This window comes from Thunnus albacares, chromosome 5 (assembly GCF_914725855.1).
Source record: "Thunnus albacares chromosome 5, fThuAlb1.1, whole genome shotgun sequence".
NCBI classification, from domain to species: domain Eukaryota; kingdom Metazoa; phylum Chordata; class Actinopteri; order Scombriformes; family Scombridae; genus Thunnus; species Thunnus albacares.
Window position 1 is genome coordinate 34,541,998 of NC_058110.1, and position 19,839 is coordinate 34,561,836.

General features: G+C 37.0%; 1 protein-coding gene and 1 long non-coding RNA gene across 2 annotated transcripts in view; both read left to right on the forward strand.

Moving 5' to 3' along the window:
• LOC122981774 overlaps positions 1-19,839 on the forward strand; it is a 299,214-nt gene that overhangs the window by 106,500 nt on the left and 172,875 nt on the right. The window lies entirely within an intron of this gene.
• On the forward strand, positions 9,218-14,396 carry LOC122981837. Its single transcript, XR_006403333.1, has 2 exons — positions 9,218-9,802; positions 14,233-14,396. It is a non-coding gene; the product is annotated as an uncharacterized LOC122981837 (long non-coding RNA).

Below are 19,839 nucleotides of genomic sequence, written 5' to 3' on the forward strand. Positions count from 1 at the left end.
CTGAAGGACAGCACAGAAGCACTAATCATGGCAGCACAAGAACAGGCACTTAGTACAAGATCAATAGAGGCGGGGATCTACCACACCAGACAGAACCCCAGGTGCAGGCTGTGCAAAGATGCTCCTGATACAGTTCAGCACATAACAGCAGGGTGTAAGTCATAGGCAGGAACAGCGTACATGGAACGCCATAACCAAGTGGCTGGCACGGTGCACAGGAACATCTGCACTGAGTATGGGTCGGAGGTTCCAAGGTCACAATGGACTCCTAAGGTGGTTGAGAATGACCAAGCCAAGATCCTGTGGGACTTCCAGATCCAGACTGACAAACTGGCGATGGCTAACCAACCGGACATCGTGTTGATTGACAAACAACGGAAGAAGGCAGTGGTGATAGACATAGCAATTCCAAGCAACAGCAACATCAAGAAGAAGGAACATGAGAAGCTCAAAAAATACCAAGGGCTAAAAGAGGAGTTAGAAAAGATGTGGGGAGTAAAGGCAACACTGGTGCCAGTGGTAATTGGAGAACTAGGGGCTGTGACCCACAAACTGGGCGAGTGGCTCCAGCAGATTCCAGGTACAGCATCTGAGGTCTCTGTCCAGAAGAGCGCAGTCCTAGGAACAGCTAAGATACTGTGCAGAACCCTCAAACTCCCAGGCCTCTGGTAGAGGACCCAAGCTTGAGGAAGACACACCAACACACCCCATGGGAGGGGGGTGAGAGGGAGATTGTATATATATATATATAAACAGTTTATATGTATGTTAGGATATGAAATAAAATGAGGTCCAGATGATGATAAAACAGGAATTGACTATCAGCCATTTGAGTTGAGGTATAAAAACTCCTCAGATCTTTCTTAACAGTGGGAGTCTTTTCTTTAAATTGTAGAGGATCCTCTCTGAAGCACAACAGGATGTTAATTTATTGATCCAGTGTCTTTGTGAGGGAGGGAGGTCAGATGTCTAGCTTAGTAAAATGTATTTTTCTCTGGTGTTCTGGTGAGTAAAATGAGGTGCTTAACAGAGTAATTTATTTTCAATGGGTTCAAGTCTCCTAGGATACACACTACACACTCCTAGGATCCTGTGGAATATTCTGTTGGGACTACATGTGGACCATAGTTTACCACATGTTTCAAGACTCCAAGAAACCTGAGCCCTGGGGGTTCGCACCCAAAGTGTGAAGCTCCACCCATGGATCCAGGTTATCAAAACTCGAGATTCCTCTCTTATCTCTCTCTTTTCTCCACGAGCTGCAGCAGGAGCAGCTCCTTGCTCTCTTTCTCCTTCAGCTGCAGGAGCAGCTGCTTGGTCTTTCACACCTCCAGCAGCTGCTGGAGCAGCTCTCTGATCTCTGTCTCCCCAGCAACGCCTGCATCTTTCAGCTTCAGAGCCAAAGCCTTCTAAGCCTGACTCACCCACGGATTCACCGGCTACAAAGCAGAGCGCCACAAAGCATCTCTTCCCTCATGGACTGGAAACAACTGGGCATAGCCTAGCAACACAGTGAAGCATAGTACGGCTAAGCAAGAATGTTTAACTCAAACAATGTACTGTACGTGTATTGATTTGGTTAAGGTTATACATTGAACTGTTGTTGTGATGTCCTTGTTGCCTATAGTCAGGTTGCTGCATAACCACACTGCTAGGTCAATGTTAGCATGCTTAACACATGCAACTAACACCATTTTAACCTGACACCTTTAGCATACACCAATTGGCCTTGAATAGAGAACCACACAGTTAAGAGGTTAAAACCTAGTTTGGCGAACTTTGGTTCAGGCAGCACATGTGGTTCAAGACACCACATGGTCTGGCCTTTTATCCCTGTAGTTCCCTTTATCAGCCAAATTGTTGGCATGCCATGTGCTCAGTCATCAGCCATCTTGCTGTTGTCTTCCCTACACACACACACACACACACACACACACACACATACTCACACTTGTATATAGGTACACTTAGCTAGATTAGTATTGTGTGTTGCTTTTACCCTTTTGTTAAATAAATGCTTTTGGATATACCTGTTGTCTGTTTTAATGTTGCACAAGAATGAGTTTTGCCAACCCCTGCTCTGTAAAGAACTCCAAATCCTTCAACCTTAATTAGCTATTGTCACAAATTCATAGATTAGTACACTTTGAGACTGAATTGGCTATCTTTTTCCCTGAGTCCAGGATGGTGCCCTGTTATTATAAATTCTTATTAATAATTTTATTGATTTTAATAATTAACAATTATCTTTGATAATCATTAATTATTGCTGATAGCCAAACTTGTAGCCACGGCCCAACAGTTCTTTTATATAATTTCTGAGGTAGTTTTAGTAATATATTTCCAAAACATATGTAAAAGATCTATATACACACAGATACATACATGCATATAATATGAACACTGGACCTATTCTGTAATGTGTTCCATGTGAGATGACTGACTGAAGTTGTGTTTTTCCAACAGACGCAGCTCCCTGGAGCCAGAAGCAGGTCCATCAAACAGGCAGTAAAAATGACTTTTTCATCAATTTCTGGGAGAACTCAGATGTCTGAGATTGGTTTTAACTTTCCTCTTGTTTGATTCACAATCTGTTATTTACTCACCTTTTCCTTATTAGACAGATTATTCCTTATGTTTGATAAATGTTGTTGATGGCTATTGATCGATTTCATTTACTGATAATTTCAGATGTTCTAGTCTTGATTTAGTATTATTTGTTGATAATTTCATTCAAATGATGACTGCTTTGATCAGTGATATAATTATTCTGTAAGATGGATGCATATTGATAATTGCATTTTATTTATTATTCACTTGTTGCAATTCTAAGAATAATTAAAATTCAGATCATTTTTAGTTAACCTTTGATGCTGTTTTGATTTTCATTTCAACATTACCTTTGATTGTATTTTATCACTCAGTTTATATTTTTTATGCTACCTGTTGACTGTCCATTTTGAGTGATTTACAAATGTATTTACACCTTGATTTTGCCCTTTTTCATCATTTGCATCTTTAATAATTGATTGATTCAACTTTGATTGAGTCAAATTTTATAGATTTTTAAGCCATTAATTAGGATCTGTATAGTATTATGGATAATGGGATCAATATATTGTTTAAAAATAAAACATTTCAATGCTATTAAGTCTGGTATTTTAATTTCATCATGAAGTATTCAGTAGTGATTACATTTCAGATGGCAGCTACAGATTCCGCATTGATTACAGAGAGCTGAATGCAGCCACCATTAAAGAGTCATAGCTTCTTCCATACTGCAGCTTTTATTGGACTAAATACTCTCACCTCACCTCACCTCACCACAGCCTTCCTGGCTGTGAAGGTAGAGCAGGTCATCCACTAATCAGAAGATTAGTGGTTCGATTCCCGGCTCCCCCAGTCCACACACCCTCACTAGCCCACCGATTGTGGCACACCCCGTCTTCAAGCATTCTTTCTTGCTGTACACAGATGCTTCACAGGACAATATTGGCTCTATGCTGGCTAAATGTCAAGACAATAAAAAGCATGTTATTGCCTATGCAAGCCACACACTCAACCCTTTGGAGAGAAAATGGTCTACTTTTGTTTGTTCTGTGAGGCATTTTAAACACTTCCTGGCTGGGAGCTCATTCACAGTGATCATAGATAATAAGCCACAGATGCCATGTCCAGGTGTCCCAACACACCCTCACCAAAGCTGTGCAGTGTGTCATCTCTACCATCAACTTCACTGACAAGATGACCCACGTTGACAGAGATGGTGATAACAACACCACCTCAGTGATTCCTGCAATCAGCCACATACTGTCAAATACCTTTGGAAAACTGCAGGAACAGCAAAGGGAGGATGAATGCCTCAGCATGGTCATTGCAGCTCTCATTTGCTCAGCATTGATGCGTTTGCATGGAAATGAGTTTAGTGGCCATTTGAGGGCAGAGTGTACATTGTGAAGAGCTAGACGCATCTGTTATTGGCCATACATGACTCATGATATTCATAAGTTTTGTGGTGAGTGCTTGCCATGTCAAACATGGATAATAGAGCCCCACTACAGCCAATCCAAGCAGAGAGACCATTTCAGAAGATTGCTGCGGAGATCACAGAACTACCAGTCGCTACACAGGGCAGCAGGTATGTTTTGGCAGTGGTGGACTATTTCACATGCTATGTTAACCTCCTCTCTTTGAACGACCAGCATGTTACTACTGTAGCTAAGTGCATTTTTGAGGACCATATAAGAAAACATGGCTTGTCAGAGTCAATTCACACTGACCAAGGCCAACAGTTTGAGTCAGACCTCATAAAGCATCTTTGCAGCTCACTTGGAATTGACAAAACACACACATCACCATATCATGCCCAATCAGATGGTATGGTAGATAGACGAGACAGGAAACTGAAAGATCAACTTGCTAAATACTTTTCAGAAAGTGGTGGCAAATGGGACAAGTACCTGCCACAGACTGAGCTGGACTAAAATTCCAGTGTTCATTTAAACACTGGGTTTTCCTCTTTTTTCCTTGTTCATAGAGAGAACCCAACCTGCCTCTGGATGTCATCTTAAACTGTAGTCCTGCATAGACTTCTTCCATGACAGCAGCTTATGCCAACAACTGTACCTGAGTTCCATTTATTAGCCTTTACTAAATAAACTTTCACCTCAACATTAGCATCAAATAAAATAATTAAAATATAATAATAACATAAAAATATAGCAAAGTGACTGACCAGTGAAGATTTCCACTTATTGTTTACTAATGTTACAAGGAGTACAAAACAGTTTCCCTCCACTTTCATGCAAAACATTTGGGTATTGTTTTGCTCATTTTTGTTGGCAGAACATGATAGACATATATAAGCGATGACAACAAGTATACTATTATAATTATTATTTTAATCGTGGTGAAAACCGGGACAGTTTGGTTGTGAATGTTGAAAACCAGGACATTTTAGTGTTTTACAGATATTTGTCAGGACACCCAGCTTGAAACTGGGACAATCCTGGACAAACTGGGATGTCTAGTCACTGTACTGCGGTATCGATTTGTCATCAGCATACCCTGTTTAATCATCTGTTTTACTCTAAATGGGCCCATAATTTACTAAATGAACATCGTGCTGTAATGAAGAAGACTTGAAACTAGTGATTGAGACCATAAACTCATTAGGAAAGTGTTTACTGAGGTAATAAATCAAGTGAGAAGTAAGATCATTTTCTCATAGACTTCTTTTTGGAGCCAATGGAGTCTCCCCCTGCTGGCTATTAGAGAGAATGCGGGTTTAAGTCACCACTGAATTGGCTTCACTTTTCAGACCTGGAACTACACTCTTGAGAGCATCTCACTGAGGCTAAAATACTAGGGGTCACCCTTGATGAGCAACTATTGTGGCAGAATCACATAGACAAAATAATGGGAACAATGGGGAGAGAGAATATCTATCATAAGAAGATGCTCCTCTTTCCTTACACCAAGTGCCACCTTGCAGTTTATACAAGACTTGGTATTGTCTTATCTTGACTACAGCTCAGCAATCTGGTCAAGTGCAGCAAATAAAGAGCTGTACAAGCTTCAGTTAGTGCAGAATAGAGCTGCACGTCCTGCACTCAGGTGTTCAATGTATGAAGCCATTTCTCGTTGAAATAGTTTGCCTTACTTTATTACTCAAGCAACAAGTAAAGAAAGTTTAAAAAAGCAACTAAAGAGGTTATTCTTGGGTAAAGGCCTGTAAAATATCTAATCAGTTACTTTCTATTTCTTTAGTTTTGTGAAATTTGTTTTTATGTATGCATGTATGTGAAAGCATGTGTATACATTTATTTCCCCTAACATGGATCCCAAGAGGAGTAGCTGTTGCCATGGTAACAACTAATGGGGGACTAAGGGGACCCAAATAAACAGGAAGCAACAATAACCATCCATCAATCTACCGTATCCATCTATTGCTAACTGTAGGAAGTAACTATCAGCACACGTCCTCTTGTGTAAATTGCTTTTTGTTTATTTTTATTTTACAGGTTATGTATCAGGATTTCAGCTGACTGAGCTAAATCATCTTTTTGTTTTCATAGATGAGACGTGAAGTGTTTGGTTTGGTCTGATTAAACCACAGGGTAAAACCAACATAAAAAGCTTTGCACACAGTGTGCACTGCAGACAGAGGTGCTGGCACCTACAATATAGAGAAGCATTCAGTACACCCCACTACCACAGATACTTGTGGTTTATTTTTCCATCTTATGCTACATGTGAACTGCTATGACCAGCAGTGTCACTGTGCTTTGCATCAGTTTTACATTTACTGTATCTATTCTTGCAGTTTTGGAATTCACTACAACAAAACAAATGTTGTGTTACAGAGGGAATCACTTTACACATTGTGGATTGTTGTGTCACAAGATTGGTTTTTTGCAAGTGCATTCCAATTTTTTTTTTTGTCAAGCACAACATTATGGCTGAAAATCACAATGATTGTGAGATAGGTGCCAAGATAGCAATGTTTGCCAATAAGTTCTTTATCTTTGGTGCAAAATTTGCATTTGCTGAGACGTGCTGCTGCTTGTACCCTCTGAATATGCTGGCAGGAAACCATGCTTTTCCTGTCTGTGGAAGAATGGTGGGGCATTGATGATGTGTTCATGTGTTGGCTTGTATCTTTCTTTGAGGTTATTTTTCTTTTTCTTCAGCCGATCTTTTCATTTCATTTTCAAACTTCTATGAACACAAATGCATTGCGAAACTCATGTTTGGGGACTGATTGTGGCCAGTGTTGCTAGATGAGAATGACAAAAAGTTTATAATAGAAATCATAAAATGAAATAAGTCTTTTCGATAATGTTACATTAAACATTAAACATTTTCACTTATATGAGCAGATGTTAGTTTTATCACATAACTTTACTGATGCCCAGAGGGGAAATCTGGTCAAGTGCAGCAAATAAAGAGGTGTACAAGCTTCAGTTAGTGCACCAAGACAGGTGTCATATTACAATTCGTCAACCTACAACCAGTGCAGTGAAAAAAACTGTGATGTACAGGGCCATTTCTCATTGGAATAGTTTGCCTTACTTTATTACTCAAGCAACAAGTAAAGAAAGTTTTACAAAGCAACTAAACAGGTTATTCTTGGGTAAAGGCCTGTAAAATATCTAATCAGTTACTTTATGTTTCTTTAGTTTTGTGAAATTTGCAGTGCTTTATTTGTATTTATGTATGCATGTATGTGAAAGCATGTGTATACATTTATTTCCCCTAACATGGATCCCAAGAAAAGTAGCTGTTGCCATAGTAACAACTATGGGGACCCAAATAAATGAGAAACAACAATATATCCATCCATCAATCTACAGTATCCATCTATTGCTAGTTGTAGGAAGTAACTATCAGCACACATGTCCTCTTGTGCAAATTGCTTTTTTGTTTATTTTTATTTTACAGGTTATGTATCAGGATTTCAGCTGACTGAGCTAAATCATCTTTTTGTTTTCATAGATGAGACGTGAAGTGTTTGGTTTGGTCTGATTAAACCACAGGGTAAAACCAACATAAAAAGCTTTGCACACAGTGTGCACTGCAGACAGAGGTGCTGGCACCTGCAATATAGAGAAGCATTCAGTACACCCCACTACCACAGATACTTGTGGTTTATTTTTCCGTCTTACACTACATGTGAACTGCTCTGACCAGCAGTTCACATGTAGTGTAGCGTAGCGACCAGCAGGGGAAATTTGCATGTTACTGCATTGCAGGAATCAATGAAACAGAACCAGGAGTAATAATACTAACAAAACAAGAAGTCAGATAAGTGGAATTCAATCTATATACATTATAAAAATTGCAGTACTTAAGTTATATAAATGACTTGACTTGTGGATTATAAAAAAAAATATATATGCAGGTATGTTATCTAAATACTGTATATACAGTATGATCTGGCATTGCCCTATAATGGCAGAGTTTTGCAAATATATTACGAAAGCTTCCTCAGAAATGATACTAAAGAACATTTCACAGGATCCTAAAGTGTGTATCCTAGGAGACTTGAACCCAGTTAAAATAAATTACTCTGTTAAGCACCTCATTTTACTCACCAGTACAGCTGGGAAAAATGCATTTTACTAAACTGGACATCTGACCTCCCTCCCTCACAAAGACACTGGATCAATAAATTAACATCCTGTTGTGCTTCAGAGAAGATCCTCTACAATTTAAAGAAAAGACTCCCACTGTTAAGAAAGATCTGAGGAGTTTTTATACCTTGACTCAAATGGCTGATACTCAATTCCTATTTTATTGTCATCTGGACCTCATTTTATTTCATATCCTAACATACATATAAACCTATTTTTTTTATATATGTACTTTTTTATGACTTTGTGGTTTAATAATATTTATTAAATACTAAATTACCCAAATTCACAGCACAAAAAGACAATCTTAGAAGTTGGAAACAAAGACTCAGACTTGTTAATTTATAGACTGGTTTTTTTGTTAGTTTTTGGTGCATGCTTACGTGTGCATTTGTTTGTCTATTGTGTCACAAAGTAAATAAACTCCTTTTGAAATGGTGACAGCCGTGTTATTTTTGTTTGATGTAAACCTTTTTTATTTGTATGTCAGCTCCTTGACGGTGCCAGAGTGGAGCACTGGAGCCAGTCTTGGAACTCGATTCAGACTCAACCTTGATGACTTGAACTTGAACACTGGGGACCCCCCAACCCCACCAAACCAAACACAGGGGTCTGGAAGGTTTGGGGGTTATTTGTCTTTTTGTGTTGTCTTTGTTATTTCAAAGGAATGTTCATTATACGATTTTATTGAGCATTACTGTTTGTTTTTTTGTTTGTTTTTTGTGTTGTTGTTACTCCTTTTCTTATTTTGGTGTTTGTATTTTGTTTTAATTAGCATTATTAAAAAATGTTAAATACAGAACACTTTTGTTTCTATGCTTGCACTGTCCAGTAGTGCTTTGCCTGTATTTTCATCAATAAAAAATCATTACAAAAAAAGAATATATCAAATTAAAGGATTTATGTCTCAGCAGGATTTATAAAAGCCTGTCCATGTGTTTATCTCCAGTAGATTCAACTACTGTAATGGTGTATTCACAGGTTGATCAGACAGCTGAGGGAAACTCATCAGTTTCTCCAGCACAGACACACAAGTTGAGTGTTGCAGTTAGATAAATGATCATACAAAATAATCATACAGCATTGCCCCTCCCCTTTGTGTGTTTTTTTCTTCAAAACAGAAAATGAAAGTATTCCAACAAGTTACCCGTAACGCACATGCTTCAGGCTTTTATTCAGTGCAGAGTGTAGGTGTGAGTAGATGCAAGATGGAGAGTTTAAAAACAGCACTGCAAGAGGTTTATAAAAGAATTTATACAACTGCTAACATCTACATCGCCATCATTTTGATTTTTTCCTATCATGTTCTTTTTGAGAGAGAATTTGCCTGCAGTTGCCAACCACAAGAAGCTCAGTGTGATTTATACATGGCTCTGCCATTTCTGGTCTTAACTTTCTTTATACTCTGGACAGACAAGGCGTTTAAGAGATACTGGAGCTATTTTTTGTCAAAATGCAAGACACGTCTTTGTGGTGCTTTATTGTCTCACACTCTCAAGGGACTTTTCATTGGTCTGCTGTGGAATGCCTCCGTGCTCATCGATGGAGACTGGTATGTTTGCTGTAAGAATAATCAGACTGAGAAACACCCACAGTTAGCCTGCAAAAAGACAAACATCACAGCTGAGGAACAAGCAATCATCGCTGAACTGAAAAATCAGTCAATGGTAGGTTTTCCTTTCTTTCTTTGACAATAATAATAATGATAATATTAAATTTTAATGTATTACATTATTGTACTACAAAATGCTCTCCAGAAAAGGGAAGTAAAGTAATAATGACAGAATAAAAAGAGTAAAAGAATATTCTATAATAGTATGACGAAACAGACATTTGTGTCAGAGCAAAGGTGCCAGAACAAAAGCTCGATCACTTCTTGATTTTAATTCTCAAACAAATGCATTCACAGAGTGATTCCTTTTCAATAGCAATCCCTACTTTATGGGGTTGTGCCTAAAATGACAAAGATTGCTAGAATTGTGCCAGTCTTTAGGTCTAGTGTTAAAATTGATATGCACAAGTCCTGATTTATATCTGTATTGCTTACTCTCTCTCCAACGTTTTGGAGAGAATAGTGTATAGTAGACTTAATGATTACTTTGATAAATCAAATATTTTTGTCCTATCACAGTATGACTTCAGAAAAACGAGCACAGAGCGTGTATGGAGATTCTTGATCTCATTGAAAAAAATCAGTTAAACTATTGATAAAGGCAACTGCGCCATTGGAATTTTCCTTGATTTATCAAAAGCATTTGACACTATTGACTTTGAAATTCTTCTAAACAAACTACAGCACTATGGTGTCAGAGGCACAGCACTCAGTTGGATTAAAATCTATATGTATGAGAGGAAGCAATGTGAACAGTATATGTAGAAGGTCACAAATCTCAAAGTAAAACATCAAAGCATCAAAATCTTACTTTCTAGTTTTCTTAATAGCTGTATACTTCTCAAATAATTTGAAGTTAAAGCCTTGGCTCGGGCTCATTAATAGCTCAGTCTAATCAGCACCCCCTTACAGAAAATAGTTCCAATGTGCCTGAACAAGTTTGTATAAAAATCAAAGGTCAGGTTATGGAGAGGGTGAAGTCCACCAAATTCCTGGGGGTCCATATTAATGAACTGATGAGGAAAGTTGTTTAAATATGTTGATTTATTTTTCATGTTGAGGCTTTCTCTTCTAGCTTTATGTCAGTCTTTCTGACATAGTCTGAATCTCGTATAAATTACTGTAATGTTGCATAGTGCAATATTTTCCATAATATATTGAAGAAATATGGATTAGAAAGAGAAAGAAATATGTGCCATATCATGGTCCAAGGTAAATGCTCTCCACTCTACTGACCCTCTTTTCCACAGCTACAGTCTGCTGAAGCTTACTGAATGTAATATTTCTCATAATGCTTTTATAATGTATAATCACTTTATGACCTGATTCTGACTTACCTTCCCTCATATAAACCACAAGTGTGGAATGAGCTTGATAACACTAAAAAAATGTCATTATATGTGTCAGTTTTCAAAAAGAGCAGTTGCTGCTAAAATATGTTTCAGCTTGAATACCCTTGACGCCTGGGGACTTCTAAACTAGTTAGCCTACTCTGAAATACATTTGAATTGCATTGTTATTTTCACTTGCCACATGTCTTTATTCGTTGTATCTTACCTATTTATCAATGTTTAGACTGATGGAATAAATGTCTTATGACCATTAAGTACTTTTAGGGTCTTAGGTGTTTTGTAGGTTTTAAATGTTATTGTATAATACATGCACTTTAAAAAAAAAAAAAAAAAAAATCTATAAAACATGTTTGTAAATTTATATTTTAAATACTATCTGCTTAGTGTCTGGACCCCTTTTCACTATGGAGAGCCATTTCACTCACGGCGGCGCTACCCAGCTCATAGAGCTGATTAGACAGAAATTCAATCGTCTCTCTTAAATCAGAAGTAAGAAGAAACTTTGGAAACAAGCGAAGATCTAAGGTGGGGGAAATTTGTATTATTAATATTAATGTGTGCCCTCCAGTCTGTTGGTCAGTTGTACCATCATGGATAATCTCAGCACCTGATGTTGATCTATGCACACTGAATAATAACAAAAGATAGAAATTAGGAGAAATAGTCAAGGAAGTTAAATCTCATCTGCAACAAGGATGGAGTTCATATTTACAGAATACAGATGGATCAAAGGATCCAGTGAGCGGGAAAGTGGCACTTGGAGTAACCATTCCTTGAATTAAGAATTAAAAACAGACATATCAGATGTCAGTACAAAAATCAAAAAACAAACAAAAAAAACTGTCACAGAACATAGGCTATGGTTTATGTCATTTCAATGTAGACACACGTGGGGTGGCTATTCTGTCTGGTTCGTAGGGGAAGCCCTGCATTGTCTGGTAGAAGAGAATAGGAAAAAATTTATAATAATAAATCTACTCAAGTCCTCCCATAGCCTTTTGGTATAACTCTAATTTAGCCTGATTTTGTAAATGCTCTGCAACATGTCTCAAGAATAAAACATGAGAGCTACTTTTGCTGAAAAGAAAGTTAGAAAAGAGGCCGATGAGCCCTGCTAACCCTACGTGTCATTCATTAAAAGGTAGAATATTGAGTTATAACCGACCGGTCTGATGTGTGTACAGGTGTGTGTGTGGTTATTCTGCAGAAGCCTGGGGCCAGATGCATAAAACTCTAAACTGTGGGTACGCACAAAGAAATATGCATACACATTCTTTTCGTCAGATATATAAAGCCGTGCATAGGCATGGTTGTGATTTATACATCTCAGTCATTGTGAAACTGGGTGTGTATGCACGAGCTTCATTTCTACTCCCACAATGAGCCATAGATGGGTGAAGACACGCCCTGAACCAGCTATTTTCTGTCAACATGATGCCTGCTCCACCAGTCTGTACAGCTGTCGATGAAACCAACTGGAAATAAAAAGTGTCTTTACACCGATTGTGTTGCACCAGGTTCCCCAACAGCGGAATAACTGTTATCACGCGCGACCATTATGCACGACTGTGCAGCTCTTTATGGTGTCCATATCATTAATTCATCACATAAACCTGTCAATCATCTTCAGCAGTTATATTTCAGAAATGTAATCATAGTTTGCAGCGCTCATATCTTAACCAACTTTATAAGGTTTGTCACAACTAAGGATAAAATAAAAAGAATATTAACAGCTAAATAAAATGTTGACTCCTGTGTAAATTAAGAGAATGATCAAATTAATCATACCAAGTAATTAATCTATGCTACCTTAATAAAAGCGCCTTTGATTGACATTTTGCAGATCTCTGTGTAAATGCAAAAAACAATCTCACAATCAGTGAAGCTGATTATCCTCTTAAGCCCGAGAGCCCCCGCCGGCGGGGGCATAGCTGCTCTCTCATAATCAAACGCGTCACAGGGCATTTAAACACTTGAGAAAATAGTCATACGACACACTGTTTTTATCAAAAGAAGCTTGCCTATCAAGCCAGCGTAACCATTTCTACTAAAACAAAATGCAAGTCAAACACCAAGCATCTGACTGAGCAAGTACCAAAAGCATCCTCTGTCACTGCCCACAGTCACGGCGCTCCTGATATCTTTTATTTTACGCTATCCACACAACAACACATCAAATGAATCCTGAGATGCCACAGATTCCAGCAGTATAACTCCTATCAATGTCCAACCAAAACTCACTATTTTTTTTCGTACAATAAAAACAAACTTCCGTTAGTAAATTTACTAACAACAAATTGTGTCTTGCCTTTGCTGTTTTTGTAGTCTGGTCTAGTGCATTAATATTAATAATACAAATTTCCCCCACCTTAGATCTTCGCTTGTTTCCAAAGTTTCTTCTTACTTCTGATTTAAGAGAGACGATTGAATTTCTGTCTAATCAGCACTATGAGCTGGGTAGCGCCGTGGAGTTGGACATCACGAGCTGTCAGCTGGGTGGCGCCGCCGTCGACTGGGTCGCGTGCGCTGTCCACTGGATAGGTGGTGCACGGTTTGGGTAGGCTTTTGAATGAAACGGCTCTCCATAATTCTCAAGCTTCAGATAGCTTATCATGGTGTTCCATTTCACATATCTCCATTATGTCTTATATGTTTGTACTTGTTTTTTAACTGATTTGTGAAACTTTATTTATTTATTTTGTAAGGGACCATGTGCAGCGTTAAACATAAATGTTGGTATGAAAATCAAAATTAACCACTGCAAACTGAGATGACTTTACTGTGACTTGATTTTCACCATATATGTTCCTGCGACCGACTAACACCTGACAAAATACTGGCTGAGCATGGGGAGTTCTGTCCTTTGAAATAAATGTTAGTATGTTTGTAGTAGTTCAAATGCATCAGGGAACTGTATCTTCTGCCAAAGGGAACTCAATGTGTATGATTGTCAAGGTCAGACATATCTGTAATAACAGCGGAACAGTTGAACATCTGTGATTAGTTCACATGCTGAGCTTCTACAGTCTTACCTAACATGAGCCAGCCTGAGGGCAGACACCAAGAGAGGAGAGTAGAGATATTATAACAATACTACTTTGATGATATATATTTGTACTTTTTTCTTTTTCAGATATACGGCTTGATTACATGCATTTGTATATTTGTTTGTGCCTTTTTACCATCAGTTGTGGCATCAATATGCCTGAAATGCTGTGAAGAAAAGTGCACGTGTTGCAGGAGACAAGATCGACTTAAGGAGGTGATTCTGGAACAGGAGGAAAATCTTCTGGAAAAGGCTTTGAAAAATGCAGTAAAACAGAAGTTGACTTTAGCGCTCGATGGCTTCTTGGATTTAGGGCGATGGGAAAAGTGTTTTGATGTTGCTGAAGATTTAATGGAACAGACTGAATCCAAGGACGAGGTAACTCAGAGAAACATCTCTTGGCCTTCATTTAATTTTTTATTTAGATTTTTCATCCATTAACCATTTAATTACTTTTTATATTAAAATTATTAGTTAAAAATGATATATTAGGTATAATGATATATTATTAGTATTTAATATGAATTTATACCTGCGTTTTGTTGGAAACTACCAACTAATATTATACGTAGAGGGAACAAATGACACAAACAACATTGTATTTTGCATCTACCTGTGTAATGTGGGAGAATTTTGCATGTTCCTCATGTCTCTGTGTTTTTTTTTAATTGTGTTATCACTTTTCCCCTCTTTTTATTCTTCTCTTTTTCTCACCCACATGTGCTTTGTTTCCCCACCATCCCATTGACAAATATTCAATTGCAATGTGAATGTGGAAAGAACACAAACAACTGAACAAACAGGGATTCAAAACTATCATACAAAATTAATTCAGTTAGAGGAGTAACACAGTATACAGTATAATACTGTATACAGTATTCCTCCACAACAACCTGAACACTTCCTGTATTATTAATGTAATTCAGCCAGCTGTTGGGGGCCATGACATGCAAAACACAACAACAAAATAATAAAACATCACAACAAAAGGGAAAATGCAACATTTCATGAAACACAAAATGTTCTTCATGTCTCTGCATATTTTTTTTACTTCTCTGTCACTCACCCACATGTGTGCTTTGTTTTCTTCCACAACAACCTGATCACTTCCTGTATTATTAATGTAATTCAGCCAACTGTGGGCACCATGACGTGCAAAACACATTTCAGGAACACAAAATGTAGGAAGAACAACTGTGATTGGACAGAACCGAAGCCACAACACAATGATTGTTCTAGATAAGCATCAACTGTTGTCGCTACCGTTTTCCTTTTTGTTGTTTTGTTTTGCACCTCAGGGCTACCGTAGCCAGCTCACATGGAATAGATTATGAAGTGAATGTAAAATATGTACAGTGTTAATGTTTCGTGAATAGAGACTGATCTTGTCACTCCTCTTTAGGAACCACAGAACTCAACTCAGCAGGGAGAGGGGAGCAACGCCACTAAACCCCAACCTCAGGGAACGCCAAGCCATCAGGTGGGTGCTTTGTTTGAGGTCAAGCTTTATATTTGTTATTTATTTACAGCTATGGATTAATTATGATGTCAGTAACATAATTTTGTAAAACACATACAATTCTACTATTAATATTCTATTCTAACTCATAGATACTCACATAATAACCATTTGGTTAAATTAGGGGACAATTGTGGTCATGGTTTTGAAAAATTAACTTGGGTTTTGTCCAATCATAAACAAGAATTGTTGTCCCTACCTTTTCCTTTTTGTTGTTGTGTAGTTGTTGTCATTTGTTTATGTTTTTTGGTTTGTTGTTGTGTTTTGCACTTCAGGGCCACCGTAACCAGCTCATGTGGAATCAATTATAATGTGAATGTAAAATATATGCAGAATTAATGTTTGGTGAATAATACTAATATATAATTGTGTTGGACTCAAGATTAATATAATTATTAATATATTATATAATAATAATAATAATAATAATAATAATAATAATAAGAAGAAGAAGAAGAAGAAGAAGAATCATGATACTTTGACAAATTATTGTCCAATCTCTATATTACCTTGTTTTTGAAAAATTCTGGAGAATCTCATTTATGCAAGACTCTCTAAGCACTTAGTTGAGAATAACATCCTGTAAAGACATCAATATGGTTTTCGCAAAAAATATTCAACAGAATTGGCACTGTTACAGCTTGTCAACAAGATTTCTTCTGCCTTGGATGAGAAAAAATTTGAACTTGACATCTTTTTAGATTTATCCAACGCGTTTGACACAGTTAACCACAATATTCTTATTTCCAAGCTCAACAAATATGGATTACAGGATGTTGCACTCAAATGAGTAGTCAGTTATTTAAACAATAGAGAACAATTTGTATCCATAAATGGTTGCATCTCAGATAGATAAAAATTACTTTGTGGATTGTGGACTGTTGGAATCAGCTACTAAATGTAGCTCTGTTGTTGGTGGCGGCTTCATCTGGGTCATGTTGCTGCAGCCTGCAATACAGCTCCTATAACCTGAGAACTGAGACTGCACAGGTTCATCTGGTCTCACCTGTAGAACTGTATTACCTTCTTCCTCAGCTAAACCATATTTTTTTTCATAGCTGCTCCTGTCAATGCCCCATTAAAAAACCCACTTATTGCATAAGCCCTGTAGCTGTTCTTTCCATTCTCCATATTTGAGTTCTGAATCAGGACGCCCAGACTTTGGCACTCATGGTGCACCAGGAGAAAACAGGCATCATCATGTTTATGCTTAAAAGAAACAAATCCTTGGTTAACTCTGCTCAAGCACCTGATCCTGGCGACAATACCAGAAAAGTTTTCTGTGGCCACGCCAATCTAATTAACAAGAATAAATACTTTGTTGAAAAAGTAAATAGTAGTTGTAAAATGCAGACAGCACCACCTAGGGTTTAAAAATAGCCCTAGGACTCTATTAAAAAGGTTGAGTATGTTCCTTTTTAAAATCAGGGGCAAGCATTGTTAAAACCACAACTTAAAATGTTTAAAAAGGTTTATCACCATAAAATAATAACCAGTAAAATGCAACTATAAAATGTCTAAAAGTCCTAAAATGTTCCTTAAGAGTAAAACATTAAAAAGTCCTCTGTTAAAAGTTTAATAATGTCAGTGTCTCTCAGTCTGTGGAACCAACAGTACAACAGGAACGCCAGCAGCTGACGTCCTCGGTGTGTGGTCCTTCCCCTTCCACAGAGCTGCTCCTAGTTCCTCTCATCCTACCAGCCATGGCCCTCTCCCTTGCGCTCTGTTGTGCCTGATTCTTTGCCAAGCACAAACCTCAGGGGCTGAAAAATGAAGCCAATGCCAAAGTGCCAAAAACTGCAGTTCCTTGAATGGCCACTTGTGGCTATAAAAGCGAGTCACTCCCTATAGACCCCCATGTTAAAATTCCCAACTATAAAGCATTATTATGATTATTATTATGATGATGATGATGATGATGATGATTATTATTATTATTATTATTATTATTATTGTTATTATTATTATTATTATTATTATTAATAATAATAATAATAATAATAATAATAATAATAATAGAGATTATGAGTTATTTTAATTAGCTATCTGACCTGCAAATTGACCTTACCACTGCAGTTTTCACTGATGGACTGGAGCTCATTTAGTAGCTGATTCCATAGTTGATGTCAGTTTCACCAAATTAATTTCATATATATAAATATTGTTGACTCAGGACTTGTTCTGTAATGTGTTCCATGTGAGATGACTGACTGAAGTTTTGTTTTTCTAACAGAATCAGCCGCTTTTGCAGCAGGAAGGGAGTCCATCAAGCAGACGGTAGAAATGGCTTCTTCATGAGTTTCTGGGAGAACTTCTTTCTGTCTGAGATTGTTTTTAACTTTCCTCTTGCTTGACTCACACTCTGTTATTTACTCACCTCTTCTGACTTAGACAGATTATGCATTATGTTTAATAAATACTGTGATTTTATTGATCTATTTCATTTACTGATGTCAGATGTTCTAGTCCTTGATTTAGTTTCTTTATTGATCATTTCTTTTGAATGATTTGATCAGTGATATAATTACTCTCTAAGATAGACACATATTAGAGACACATATTGATGATTGCACACTGCTTTTCACATGTTGCAATACTAAAGAATAATTAAGATTCAGATCATTTTAAGTTGATATTGTTTTGATTTTCATTTAAACATTAATTTTGATTGCATTTTATTTAGTCAGTTTATATTTTCATGCTACATGTTGACTGTTCATTTTGAGTTGATTTGAGAATGTATTTACATCTTGATTTTAACCTTTTTGCATGTTTAATAATTGATTGATTCAACTTTGATTTAGTCAAATTCTATAGATTTTTATGCCATTGATTAAGATCTGTATTGAATTATGGATAATGGGACCAATATATGGTTTAAAAATAAAATAACAAAATGTTTTAATGCTATTAAGTTAGTGGTATTTTAATTTCAGAGTTTTGATTCATGTATAGTTTGAGTTATACTGTGTCCACAGTGTTTTTTATTTACTGAAAGTCAGTCAAAAACAATTCAAGACAGCTGATGAGGACAAAGAGCACGAATACATTAACATACAATATGATTTCAAAAACATTAAAACGGTAAATAAAATATAATAAAATAAAATAAAATAAAATAAAAAAAAAAAAATAAAAAAAAAAAAAATAATAATAATACGGGAGAAGAGGTGGGTGTTTGTGAAATCAGAAGGATGTTCAGCATTTGGCAAGAAGTTCTCATTTTTGATGGCTCTATAGCGCCTCCCTGAGGATAAAAGTGTTAATTGCAGATGCAGACGGTGGGATGAATCCCTCACAGACTGCAAACCTTTGCTCTTTATATTTCATTCATATTTCTAACACGGTTTCTTCCATGTCTTCTCTATAATTTTAATATGTTTATATATAATATAATCATAATATGATATAATCTGAGATAGTGGGAGAATATTGATGTTGAACAGAAGAGGCTCCAGAATGGAGCCTTGGGGAACTCCACGTCATTTTTGCTCAGACTTCAAAGGAATATCATCAGAGGTGAAGATCCCTCACAGAGGTCACGGGTCCCAGGTACACATCAGGCCAAACATCCAACCCCATCAAATGGCTGACAGGCAGGTAAAAGACCCATGAGTGTAGCTACTCTACCTTTCAGGAAGAGAAAACCTCAGGATGACAAGATGAGGAAAACCCTTGATGCACTCCATGTCTATCAGAGTTACACAAACATAAATCAACATAATGAAGATGGATAATACAAAGATAAAACAAAAACATGGCTATAGTCAGATTTCTTTTAAATTAGCAAACATCTCAATCTTCATTAAATTAGCTATTAGCTGGGTATTATGTACAAATAAAATCTCAATCACTAATTAAAATAGAAAGAAAAGGAATCAAGGGTTAACATTAAATCAGTGTGAAAGCTTTTTAACTGGTACTGTATAAATGTCATCTGAACTGCACCACTGCTCCGACTCATAATCACTACGGCCGCTATATGTCATCTGTCACTCACATGTAACTATTCGTCGTTTTTGTGTGCCTGACATTATGACCTGTTGTGTCATTTTTCTTGGGAGGACAGTCTCCAGAAATCATATAAAAATACAATATTGCCATGATGCCTCCTGCTAACTGAGTGACAACATTACCCACAACAGACTATTACACACAGAGATATTAAATGGTAA